We start from the raw sequence: 14,217 nt of genomic DNA, 5'->3' as shown, positions 1-14,217 counted from the left end.
ACAACTACCATCCTACCTCTGCCTCCTGAGTACTGGGATTAAAGGTGTACACCACCATGCCTAGCTTCATATGTTCCTTTTCTTTTGCGCTTGAGCAACATTGTAGGCAAATTTTCTGTGCATATTATAAATGAAAATCAAGTAAGTGGCATAGAATTATGATCTCTAAGTTTGTTTTTGGGCTTTTGCTTCCCCCTTTCTTTCTGTTTCTCAATAGTTCTATGAATGAAATTTTATTGGGTGTACTGATGGGGATGAGAGGATATGGAAAAATGAACTTTGTAGAAGTAATCAGTTCTGCTTCTACAGATTAGAAAGCTTCAAGAGATTGTCTTTACCAACTTAATAGGAAGAAGCTGGGTAAATACAAAATTATAGCATTTCTTGAGCAACTAAAGGCACATAAGTAAACTGAACCAAAGGAGTGATAAGGAGAGAAGACACTGGTTTATCTTCAGAACATAAGGGTAAGAAGTGGTGCTATCTGTTTAAGAAAATAAGACATTAGCATACATTTTACAATTATTTTTTTTTTTTTTTTTGAGGTAGGTCTCACTCTAGCTCAGGCTGACCTATAATTCACTATGTAGTCTCAGGGTGGCCATGAACTCCTACCACTGCCTCCCAAGTGCTGGGATTAAAGGTGTGCGCCACCACACCTGGCTTCATTTCACAAACTCTTAAAAGGCTGTGGGCTAGTGCATAAGAATATCTGAAAGTCTGTATATACTCTCAGATGTCCTTTGTCAAGGGACTCACAGGAAAAACGCGTAGAGGTGAGGACCAGCAAGTCCTGGTACATAGTTCAGGAGGTAATTGGGGTTGCATACAAACCCTAGCTTTTTTTAAATTTATTTTTCTTTTTTTTTCATGATTTTTATTAAAATTTTCCATGATTATAAAAAAAAATCCCATGTTAATACTCTCCCTCCTATCCCCACCCCACACACTTTTCCCTTTGAAATTCCATTCTCTATCATATTACCTCCCCATCTCAATCATTGTAGTTACATATATACAATAACAACCTATTAAGTTCCCTCCTCCCTTCCTTTCTCTTCCCTTTATATCTCCTTTTTAACTTACTGGCCTCTGCTACTAAGTATTTTCCTTCTCACGCAGAAGCCCAATCATCTGTAGCTAGGATCCACATATAATGGAGACCATGTGGCGCTTGGCTTTCTGACCCTGGGTTACCTCACTTAGTATAATCCTTTTCAGGTCCATCCATTTTTCTGCAAATTTCATAACTTCATTTTTCTTTACTGCTGAGTAGAACTCCATTGTATAAATGTGCCACATCTTCATTATCCACTCATCAGTTGAGGGACATCTAGGCTGGTTCCATTTCCCAGCTATTATAAATTGAGCAGCAATAAACATGGTTGAGCACATACTTCTAAGGAAATGAGATGAGTCCTTAGGATATATGCCTAGGAGTGCTATAGCTGGGTCATATAGAAGATTAATCTTTAGCTGTTTTAGGAACCTCCGCACTGTTTTCCACAATGGCTAGACCAGATTGCATTCCCACCAGCAGTGTAGAAGGGTTCCTGTTTTTCCACATCCCCGCCACCATTTATGATCATTTGTTTTCATGATGGTAGCCAATCTGACAGGAATGAGATGGAATCTCAATGTAGTTTTAATCTGCATTTCCCTGATGACTAGTGATGTAGAACATTTTTTTAGATGCTTATAGGCCATTCGTATTTCTTCCTTTGCGAATGCTCTATTTAGCTCCATAGCCCATTTTTTGACTGGCTTGTTTGATTCCTTATTATGTAACTTTTTGATTTCTTTGTATATCCTAGATATTAATCCTCTATCAGATATATAGCTGGCGAAGATTTTTTCCCATTCTGTAGGATGCCTCTTTGCTTTTTTCACTGTGTCCTTTGCAGTGCAAAATCTTTGTAATTTCATGAGGTCCCAGTGATTAATCTGTGGTTTTATTGCCTGAGCAACTGGGGTTGTATTCAGGAAGTCTTTGCCAAGACCAATATGTTGAAGGGTTTCCCCTACTTTTTCTTCTAGCAGTTTCAGAGATTCAGGTCTGATGTTAAGGTCTTTAACCCATTTGGACTTAATTCTTGTGCATGGAGAGAGAGAAGAATTTATTTTCATCCTTCTACAGACATATAACCAGTTTTCCCAACACCATTTGCTGAAGAGGCTGTCTTTTCTCCAATGAGTATTTTTGGCATTTTTATCAAATATCAGGTGGCTATAGCTACCTGGGCTTACATCTGGGTCCTCTCTTCTGTTCCACTGATCTACATGTCTGTTTTTGTGCCAGTACCACACTGTTTTTGTTACTATGGCTATGTAGTATATAGGTTAAAATCAGGTATGGTGATACCACCCGCCTTATTTTTGTTGCTTAGTATTATTTTAGATATTCAAAGTTTTTTGTGATTCCAAATGAATTTTTGGATGGTTTTTCTATTTCCATGAAGAATGCCTTAGGAATTTTGATAGGGATTGCATTAAATCTGTAGATTGCTTTTGGTAAGATTGCCATTTTCACAATATTGATTCTTCCAATCCAGGAACAAGGGATGTTTTCTAGTGTCTTCTGCAATTTCTCACTTGAGTGTTTTAAAGTTGTCATTGTAGAGATTCTTTACTTCCTTGGTTAGTTTATTCCAAGGTACTTTATTATTTTTTCTGATGCAATTGTGAATGGGAGTGATTCTGTGATTTCATCCTCTGTGTGTTTGTTGTTAGCATATATGAAGGCTACTGATTTCTGTGTATTTATTTTGTATCCTGCTACATGGCTGTAGGTTTTGATCAGCTCTAACAGTTTGCTAGCAGAGTCTTTAGGGTCCTTTATGTATAGAATCATGTCATCTGCAAATAATAACTTGATCTCTTCCTTTCCAATTTGTATCCCTTTTATATGTGTCTCTTGCCTTATTGCTATGGCTAAGACTTCCAAAACTATATTAAATAAAAGTGGGGACAGTGGACACCCTTGTCTTGTTCCTGATTTTAGTGGAAAAGCTTCCAGTTTTTCCCCATTTAGTAATATGTTGGCTGTAGGCTTATCATAAATAGCTTTTATTATATTGAGATATGTTCCTTCTATTCCCAGTCTCTGTAGGACTTTCATCATGAAGGGATGTTGGATTTTTGTCAAATGCTTTCTCTGCGTCTAATGAGATGATCATGTGATTTTTGTCCTTCAACCCATTTATATAATGCATTACATTTATAGATTTGCATATATTGAACCATCCCTGCATCTCTGGGATAAAGCCTATTTGGTCAGGGTGAATGATCTTTTTGATATACTCTTGTATTCTGTTTGCCAATATTTTGTTGAGAATTTTTGCATCTATGTTCATGAGGGAGATTGGTCTGTAATTTTCTTTTTTGTTCTGTCTTTGCCTGGTTTGGGTATCAGGGTGATGCTGGCTTCATAGAAGGAGTTTGGTAGAATTCCTTCATTTTCTATTTCCTGGAAAAGCTTAAGAAGCATTGGTGTTAGCTCTTCCTTAAAGGTCTGGTAAAATTCAGCAGTAAATCCATCTGGGCCTGGGCTTTTTGTAGTTGGGAGATTATTGATAACTCTTCAGATCTCCATGCTTGTTATAGGTCTATTTAAATGATTAATCTCATCTTGATTTAATTTATGTAGGTCATATAAATCAAGGAAATCATCCATTTCTTTCAGATTTTCATACTTTGTGGAGTATATGCTTTTATAGTATGTCCCTATGATTTTTTGAATTTCTCTGGAATCTGTTATGATATTACCTTTTTCATCTCTGATTTTATAAATTTGTGTCTCTTCTCTCTTTCTTTTGGTCAGATTTGCTAAGGGTTTATCAATCTTATTTATCCTTTCAAAGAACCAACTCTTTGTTTCATTAATTCTTTGGTTTTTTTTTTGTTTGTTTGTTTCTATTTCATTAATTTCTGCCCTAATCTTTATTATTTCTTCCCTTCTACTGATTTTTGGTTTGCCTTGTTCTTCTTTTTCCAAGGCTTTAAGGTGAAGCATTAGGTTGTTTACTTGCGACCTTTCTAATTTCTTAATATAGGCACTTAAGGCTATAAATTTACCTCTTAGAACAGCCTTCAATGTGTCCTAGAGATTTTGGTATGTTGTGTTCTCATTATCGTTTGACTCTATAAATTTTTTGATTTCCTTCTTGATTTCTTCATTGACCCATTCATCATTTAGTAGTGTATTGTTTAGTTTCCATGATTTTGTATGCTCTATAGCCTTTCTTGCTACTGATTTGTAGTTTAATTCCTTTGTGGTCAGATAGAATGCAAGGAATTATTTCAATTTTCCTGAATTTGTTAAGATTTGCTTTGTGTCCTAATATATGGTCTGTTTTAGAGAATGTTCCATGTGCTGCTGAAAATAATGTATATTCTGCAGCCTTTGGATGAAATGTCCTGTATATATCTGTTAGGTCCATTCCTTCTATGACCTCATTAGTCCAGACGCCTCTCTGTTTATTTTTTCCCGGGATGACCTGTCAATTGATGAGAGTGGGGTGTTAAAGTCACCCACCACCACTGTGTTTGGTATTATCTGTGACCTTAGTTCTAATAGTGTTTGTTTGATGAATTTGGGAGCCCCATGTTAGGTGCATATATGTTTAGGATTGTAATGTCCACCTGTTGGAGTGTGCCCTTAATCAATATAAAGTGACCTTCCTTATCTTTCTTGACTAACATTGGACTGAAGTCTACCTTGTCAGATATTAGGATAGCAACCCTACTTGTTTTCTAGGCCCATTTGCTTGAAACACCATTTTCCAACCTTTTACCCTAGGATAATGTCTATCCTTTGTAGAAAGGTGAGTTTCTTGGAGACAACAATTGTAGGATCCTGCTTTTTAACCCAGTCTGCAAACCTATGTCTTTTGGTTGGGGCATTGAGGCCGTTGATATTAAGAGATATTATTGAAAGGTGTGTATTTATGTTTGCCATTTTTTTGTGTGGTTCCGGTTCTACCTTTTCTCTCTTGTGGTAACTAGTATTTGAGTATTGCTTGTTATTTCCAGGTTCCTTAGATGTGTGCTTTTCCTTTTCTTCAGCATGGAGGATTCTATCAAGTATTTTCTGTAGAGCTGGTTTTATCTTCAAATACTCCTTTAACCTGCTTTTGTCATGGGATGTCCTTATTTCTCCATCTATTTGAATGGATAGCTTTGCATGATAAAGTAACCTTGGTTGACAGTTGTTATCTTTCAGAACTTGGAATATATCACTCCAAGCCCTTCTGGCTTTTAAAGTTTGTGTTGAATAATCTGTTGTGATCCTGATGGGCTTGCCTTTGTAGGTAACTTGATTTTTCTCTCTTAACTGCTTTCAATATTTTTTCTTTGGTTTGTGTTTTGTAGTTTGATTATGATATGGTGAGGAGTGGTTCTTTCCAGGTTTTGTTTTTGGGGTTCTATAGGCTTCCTGTATCTGCATTGGCACCTCTTTCCCAATTTGGGGGAAGTTTTCTTTTATGATTTTGTTCAAGATGCCTACTATGCCTTTGGAATAGAATTCTTATATTCGATCTTTTCATAGTGTTCCGAATATCTTGAAATTCCAACTCATACTTTTCTATAAGTTTGTCTTTCTCTTTGTTGGGCTGTATTAGATCTACTTGGTCTTCTAGCTTAGATATTCTGTCCTTTCCTTCATCCATTCTACTGGTGAGATTTTCTACAGAGTTTTTTATTTCATTAACTGTGTTCTTTATTGCTGGTAATTCTGACTGGTTTTTCTTTATTATTTCTATTTCCTCATTTATGTCTTATATTGCCTTCTTTATTTCATTAAATTGGTGTCCTGCATCTTCTTTGATTTCTTCTTTGATTCCTTTGATTTGTTCTTTGACTTCTTTGGACATATTTACAATCATTCTTTTGAAGTCTTTCTCAGGCATTTCCTCTAACTTGTCCTCACTGGACGTCATTTCTGATGCATTAATACTTTTAGGTGGATTTATATTGTCTTGCTTTTTAGTGTTTCTTGTGTTATAATGTATATTTTTTTGCGTCTTGGATTAAGTTAATGCTTGGACTTTCTAGCTAGCTGGGTATTCTTAGCTGTATCAATTGATTTGATGTTATATATCTTCAGGATAGGAGCTTAAGATGTTAGATGTGGCTCTTAAGACTGTCAGAGTATCTACAAAGGTGTTCCTAGGGGTTGAGTTTCCCTGCTGTGTATTCAAGGAGTATTCAAGTAGGCTGAGTGGTAGCCGGGTGTGGTGGCGCACGCCTTTAATCCCAGCACTCGGGAGGCAGAGGTAGGAGGATTGCCATGAGTTCGAGGCCACCCTGAGACTACATAGTGAATTCCAGGTCAGCCTGAGCCAGAGTGAGACCCTACCTCAAAAAAAAAAACAAAAAAAAAACAAAAAAACAAAACAAAAAAACCCCTCAAGTAGGCTGAGTGGAATAAGATACAGGTAGATTCTAAAATTTAACTAAACACTGTACACATTCAATCAAAAACAGCACCGAGTATTTATGTAAGAGTAGTTATTATAACAACCAGATCCTCTATCAACAAGGAGGTTAAGATTTCTGGTCTATTGAGGGCTCTAAGTCAGCTTGTGACCAAGTGAGACCCTTCCCTGGTGCAATCTCAGTTACCTTGGATGATTTTGGTCTCAGTCAAGTTGCTGGCTGGGTCGTTGGGCTGCTGTTCTGATTTCTGGAGCTGGGCACTGGCTTTTCCTGCGTGGCAAACCGAGCCTGGCAACTGTGGCCCTGCAGAACGGCACCCCTGCTGCTGGAACTATTACTGCTGCTGCTGAAGCTGCCGCTGCTGGATCTGTTGCTGCTGCTGCTAAAGCTGCCATTGCTGGGTCTGTCACTGCTGCTGCTGAAGCTGCTGCTGCTGCTGTAGCTGCCTCTCTCTGCTGGAACCACTGCTGCTGCTGCTGAAGCTGCTGCTGCTGGATCCGCCACTTCTGGGGCCACTGTTGCTGGTGCTGGAGTCCATGATGTTGGTGCCAGACTCTACTCCTGCTTGGGTCCTGCTGTCAGCTCAAGTTGGCGTGGCCAGTCCTGGGACTGCTGCTCTGTTCGCCGGAGCTGGGCTCAGGTGGTGGGGGAGGGGAGGGAGACGATGCTGCTCTAGTTCTCTTGCTGTTCTACATGTTCTTCTACCTTGTGATCTGCTCCTTCGTTTTTCACTGCCCCTCTCCCTTCACGTTTCTTGAGTTGTGGAGAGCTCCATGGTGAGTGGAAGCTCCCCTCACCTGCCTTTTCCTGCGGCTGAAGACGAGCCTGGTGTCTTTCTGGTGCACAGCCGCTGCCGCCATGGTTGGCGGACCTGCCGGGGCCGCTTTTGTTGGCCTCTGCGAGCTCTCGATGCTCTGGATCTCTTCTACTTCTCCACTGCTGTTTCAATTTCCTATACACCTCACTTTTTCATAAAAGTGTATATTGTGCTGAATTTTATTGGTCTTTTCCCCCCTTAGGCTGCTTTGGCGTGGTACCTTAGCTGCCATCTTAACTGGAAGTCTCTTTTTTTTTTCTGAGGTAGGGTCTCACTCTAGCAATCCTCCTACCTCTGCCTCCTGAGTGCTGGGATTAAAAGCATGCACCACCATGCCTGGCATCCCTACCCATTTTGCTCAGGCTGTCTTAAAGGATACAACACGTAGAGTGATATGGGGATAATTAGTAAAATATATCACTCCCAGGCAAAAATCCATTGCAGCTGGTAGAATGCTTGTGAGAATAGATTCTTTCCTTCTCAGTGTCAACACAAGGCCCCAGCAGCCAACCTATGGAAGAACTGGAAGCCTGAAGTGTACTGAAGATAGCAGCAATTCTGTACATTTCTGAACTTAAATGGTTTCTCCTATTCCCATTGATATAACAGCAGTTCCTGTATCGGCCAGCTGTACTGGAACTTTTTTGAGGGAACAATTACCCGTTAGTTAAAGCTGGAAAGAATACCGGACTGGGATGAATGTCTTCTCTTCAAGTCATTTTTAACAATTTTTTTTAATGACACTACAAGAGAATTGGCATAACAGGGCCTCCAGCCACTGCAGTCTAACTCCAGATGTGTGCACCTGTGCAGCCTTGCGCACTTGTGTCACCTTGCACGTATGCCTTACGTGGGATCTGGAGAGTTGAACATGGGTCCTTAGGCTTTGCAGGCAAGTGCCTTAACCACTAAGCCATCTCTCCAGCCTTTCAGCTCCTTGTACCTTTAAATGACCACTTATCTTCCCAAAGGGTCCTTGGGAAAACTATCTGAACTCTCCCTGTACATCAATGCCAAAGGAACATGTTTTTCATAAATCCCAATGATGTTCAAACATTCCCATAGTCCAAGGTCTTTTAACTGAGCTCTAACCCCTCCCCAAACAAACAAACAAACAAATAAAACAACATAATGGCACAGAATACTCAAAATTCACACTCAAAAGACAGCATTGGGTATAGCAAACAAATATTCAACGAATACAAGATTTAAAACAAACAGGGCAAATATCAAACTCTGTAGTTCCAAGTTTGACAACTAAACCAACAGTGACAAGTCTCCAAGTCCAATAATTCTAATCAGTGATGAGTTTCAGGAGTTCCAATTCCACCCCTCTAGCTAGGCTACTCACAACCCCAGGAAACTTCATCCAGTGCCAGTAGTTCTTTAGCCATACCATAGTCCTGACATCTCCACTGGGTCTTTACTGCAAGGTACAATTTACGCTCATGGCTCTATCTGGTGGTCTCCACACAGGTAATCCAACAAGCCTACTTCACACTGCCCATGGCCACTTTGAAAATACAAAACCATCTTGCAAATCCAATGATCCCCTTTCCTGCACTTACACTCCATAGTGCCAAGTGGGGTGTCAATTTGTTGATCCAGGGGGAATAAAACAGACCTTGATAAACAGGACACTCCATCGTTCAGGTCCCTTCAAAAGAGTCTGCATTCTCCCTGTTGTCCCAATGCAGATCAGCTGGGCCAAACTCAATGTTTGTAATCTCTCAAACAGTTGCAGCTGAGTGGGCAAAACTTTCAGCCCAAAGATTTGATTTTGTTTTTCCTGTGCTATATTCTTCTCCTCACACCAGTCCATTTCTACACAATGCAACCTTGCAGAAGTTCCCAGGACACAGGCAGGCAGAATGTAGCAAACCTTTCACACAAACTGCTTCTAGACTGGTATTTACAAAGTTCTTTCTTACCCTCATAAGCCAAAGGCCAAAGCCAATTTGGTACCAATTTTACTGTTGCAGTCAGCTTCTCATTGCTGGCAGAAAACACCTGACCAGGGCTGGAGAGATGGCTTAGCAGCTAAGTGCTTGCCTGTGAAGCCTAAGGACCCGGGTTCAAGGCTCCATTCCCCAGGACCTAAATTAGCTAGATGCACAAGGGGCTGCACACGTCTGGAGTTCGTTTGCAGTGGCTGGAAGCCTTGGCATGCCCATTCTCTCTCTCTCTCTCTGTCTGTCGCTCTCAAATAAATAAATAAAAATAACAAAAAAATTTATATATATACATAAAGAAAACACCTGACCAAGTGCAACCTGTGGGAGGAATGGGTTTATTTTGTCTATAGACTCAAAGGGAAACTCCATGATGGCAGGAGAAAACAATGGCATGAGCAGAGGGTGGACATCACCTCCTAGTCAACATCAGGTGGACAACAGCAGCAGGAGAGTATGCCAAACACTAGCAAAAAGAAGCTGGCTATAACACCCATAAGCCAACCCCCAATAATACACTACCCCAGGAGGCTTCAATTTAAAAATTGCCACCAGCTGGGGTTCTAAACATTCAGAACCCATAATTTATGGGGAACACCTGAATCCAACCACCACATTTAGGTATTTTATTTTTATGTTTTAATTTTTTTTAATGAGAGAGAGAATGGGCACGCCAGGGCCTCCAGCCACTGCAATTGAATTCCAGATGTGTGCACCATTTTGTACATGTGTGTGACCTTGCATGTTTCAATAACCTTGTGCATCTGGCTTACATGGGACCTGGGGAGTCAAACATGAGTCCTTAACCTTCACAAGCAAGCACATTAAGCCTGTATTTTTACTTTTTAATTATTATTTATGTTAATTATAATAGGTTATTCTGTTTTATTACCTTACTCTGGCTACCATTACCCTGATGACCCTCATCAATGGGGTTATGGTATTCACTGTGGGATCATGAAGGCTTTAGTCAGTCCAACATTAGGGACTTTTTTTCTTTTTTGTTTTTTTTGAGGTGTGGTCTCACTCTGGCCCAGGCTGACCTGGAATTCACTTTGTAGTCTCAGGGTGGCCTTGAACTCATAGTGATACTCCTACCTCTGCCTCCTGAGTGCTGGGATTAAAGACATGCGCCACCAGCCCCCACTGGGATTTTTTTAGTTTTCTCCTTTATTTCTATTTATTTATTTGACAGTGAGAAAGAGGGAGGGATGGAGGAAGGGGGAAGGGGGGGGGAAGAATGGGCACACCAGGGCCTCCAGCCACTGCAAATGAACTCTAGACGCATGTGTCCCCTTGTGCATCTGGCTAACATGGGTCCTGGGGAATCAAACCTGGGTCCTTTGGCTTTGCAGGCAAACACCTTAACCGCTAAGCCATCCCTCCAGCCCCTGGCTGGGATTTTTGATTAAAGTTAAGCTTTCTACTTAAGTCTCTAGTAGATGGAACCCTGCTAGAATTGTGTCACTGGAGGTAGATCTTCAGCACTACGGTGTGATCAGAGATCTGTTGGAGCTCTGGCTGTTTGTGCTTGCTGGCTGTTTGGTAGTATTTTTCTGCTATGGATCTATGGAAGTAAGCCAGATTCTTCTACCATGATGAAGCTTCCCCCGGAATCTTCCCATAAGCTGCCTCTGGGAAAGTAATGGCAACAATATATAACTCCAGTCTTAAATTTTCAGGTTCTCTTTGTATATATCTGCTTCTTCTTCTTTCTTTTGTTTGTTCTTTTTTTTTTTTTTTTCTTGAGGTAGGGTTTCACTCTAGTCCAGGCTGACCTGGAATTCACTATGTAGTCTCAGAGTGGCCTCAAACTCATGGTAATCCTCCTACCTCTGCCTCCTGAGTCCTGGGATTAAAGACGTGCACAAATATGCCCAGCTCTTCTCTCTTTCTTGCTCTCAAATAAATAAATAAAATATTTTAAAGTGTTTGACTATGAAGCCTAAGGACACAGGTTCAATTCCCCAGCAACCCCCTAAAGCCAGATGCACAAAGTGGTGTATGCATCTGGAGTTCATTTGCAGTGGTTAGAGACCTCGGCATGCCCATTCTTTCTCTCTCTGTCTTTCAAATAAATTGGAATATTAAAAAAAAAAACTTTAAGGAACTGCTAGATTTTTTTCTGAAATAGGTTTCTCATTTATATTCATTTTTTTTTCTCTCTTTTTTTTTTTTTTTTTGGTTTTTTGAGTTAGGGTCTCACTCTGGTCCAGGCTGACCTGGAATTAACTCTGTCATCTCAGGGTGGCCTTCATTTATATTCATTTTTAAAAAAATTTATTTACTTGCAAACAGAGAGAAATAGACAGAGGTGGGCTGGAGAGATGGCTTAGCGGTTAAGCGCTTGCCTGTGAAGCCTAAGGACCCCGGTTCGAGGCTCGGTTTCCCAGGTCCCACGTTAGCCAGATGCACAAGGGGGCGCACGCGTCTGGAGTTCGTTTGCAGTGGCTGGAAGCCCTGGCGCGCCCATTCTCTCTCTCTCCCTTTATGTGTCTTTCTCTCTGTGTCTGTAGCTCTCAAATAAATAAATAATGAACAGAGAAATAGACAGAGGAGAGACAGATATAGAGAGAATAGGCATTCCATGGCCTCTAGCCACTACAAACAAACTCCAGACACATGTGCCCTTTGTGCATCTGGCTTACATGAGTCCTGAGGAATCAAACCTGGGTCCTTTGGCTTAACCACTGAATCATCTCTCCAGCCAACATTCATTTTTTTAAAAATAATTTTTATTTATTTATTTATTTGAGAGTAACAGAGAAAGGGTTAGCATCAAGACCTCTAGCCACTGCAAATGAACTCCAGATGCATGTATGGTGCATCTGGCTTTATGTGGGTATTAGGGAATCAAACCTGGGTCCTTTGGCTTTGCAGGCAGACTCCTTAGCTGCTAAGCCATCTCTCCAGCACCTCACTTATATCCTTTTAAACACTATTTTGTGTATTTTTTTTATTTGAGAGAGAGAGACAGAGAGAGAGAGACAGAGAGAATGGGTGCACCAGGGCTTCTAGCCACTGGAAAGGAACTCCAGATACAGATGTGCATCTGGCACTTCTCTCTCTCTCTCTCCCTTTGTCAAAGAAAGTCTTTTTAAAAAATTATTTATTTATTTATTTATTTGACAAAGAAAGAGGGAGAGAGAAAGAAGGAGCATGCCAAGGCCTCCAGCCACTGCAAAGGAACTGCAGATGCATGCGCTCCCTTGTGCATCTGGTTAACGTGGGTCCTGGGAAATCAAATCAGGGTCATTTCACTTTGCAGGCAAATGCCTTAACTCCTAAGCCATCCCTCCAGCCCATAAAGTATTTTTTTTTAAATAACCAAGACAATTATTAAACAAAGCTTATTCTTATCAGAAAAGTAAAAAGTTAGTCTTCCTGCCTCTTCCACCTCTATTTGTCGTATGTATTTGTCACAGTAAGAAAAGCCATACCTCCCATCTGCTACCCACACAAGCAAAAATTAAAATTAAACTCAAAAGCTTTGAGCTCAAAGGGCACCAAAAAACAGAAATACAAGACACAAGATTTGTATCTCAAATATGGAAAACTCTTCCAATTTAGCAAGCCAACCAATTTTATACTAGAGTATATTTTAATATATATTAGAGAAAGAGGCAGATAGAGAGAGAATGGGCGTGCTAGGGCCTCTAGCCACTGCAAATGAACTCCAGATTCACGTGTCACCTTGTGAATCTGGCTTCTGTGGGTATTAGGAAATTGAACCTGGATCCTTAGGCTTCACAAGCAAGTGCCTTAACCACCAAGCCATCTCTCAGTCATTAAAAATTATTTTAATTTATTTATTTGCAAGCAGAGAGACACAGACATGCAGAGAGAGAAACAGTATGGGCACACTAGGGCCTCGAGCCATCCCAAATTCTAGATGCATACACCTCTTTGTGTATTTGGCTTTATGTAGTTACTGGGGAAGCAAACCTGGGTAGTTAGGTTTTGCAGGTAAGTGTCCCAACTGCTGAGCCATCTCTCCCGTCCAATTTTATTTTTTTTTAATTTTTTTTTTTGAGGTAGGGATTCACACTAGCCCAGGCTGACCTGGAACTCACTATGTAGTCTCAGGATGGCCTCGAACTCAGAGTGAGTCTTCTACCTCTGCCTCCTGAGTGCTGGGATTAAAGGTGTGTGCCACCATGCCCCGCTCCCGCCCTATTAAAAGATGATATATACATTATATACATAATATATATAAATAATATAATAATATAATATATATAAATATATTTACATATATTATATATTTATATAATTTATTTGTGCATATGTGAGAGACAGGGACTATGGGTGCACCCATATTTATTTCCAAGGAGATAGTGAGAGAGTGCTGTGAACTCCCTGACCAGCAGGATAAGAACGACCAGCAAACAAAGATCCTTCTCGATCACACTTTATTGGAGAGCCTCTTGGTTAACAGGAAAGTTGATGGCGAAGGGGCCGGGGCGCAGGAGTGTAGCTGCTTTTATAGGGTGTAATACTACAAGACACCTACGGATTGGCTGCCACCTGCTCACCCACCACCCAGGGCCACGGGATAGGCCCAGGATGCATTACATCATGTGCACGCGCAGCATCAAGCAAGACTGTCACCAGGATATGACCAAGTAGGGGGTTGTTCGTCACCACTCTCAGCAGGAAGTCAGCGCCATCTTGTAATGGCGTCTGTAGCCGCTCCCTGCAAGAGAGAATGAGAATGAGTGCATTTTTAGAGGCCTTTTGCCACTGCAAACAAACTCCAGATGCATGTGCTACCTTGTACATCTGGCTTTACATGGGTCCTGGGGAATTGAATCCTGATCTGCAGGCTTTGCCAACAAGCACCTCCAACCACTAAGCCATCTCCCCAGCCCTGTCACAGTTTCATTGTCTTTTCTGAGCTAATTTAATTTTGATGTTGGATTTCTAGATTTTCACGAGCAACCAACATGTGAGATGGAGATGGACACACTTTTGCTGTGTCTTGAGGATTACGTGAGTTTATATGGGTTC

The sequence above is a fragment of the Jaculus jaculus genome, chromosome 1, assembly GCF_020740685.1.
Source record: "Jaculus jaculus isolate mJacJac1 chromosome 1, mJacJac1.mat.Y.cur, whole genome shotgun sequence".
Taxonomy (NCBI): Eukaryota; Metazoa; Chordata; class Mammalia; order Rodentia; family Dipodidae; genus Jaculus; species Jaculus jaculus.
Note: the sequence above shows the minus strand (reverse complement) of the source record.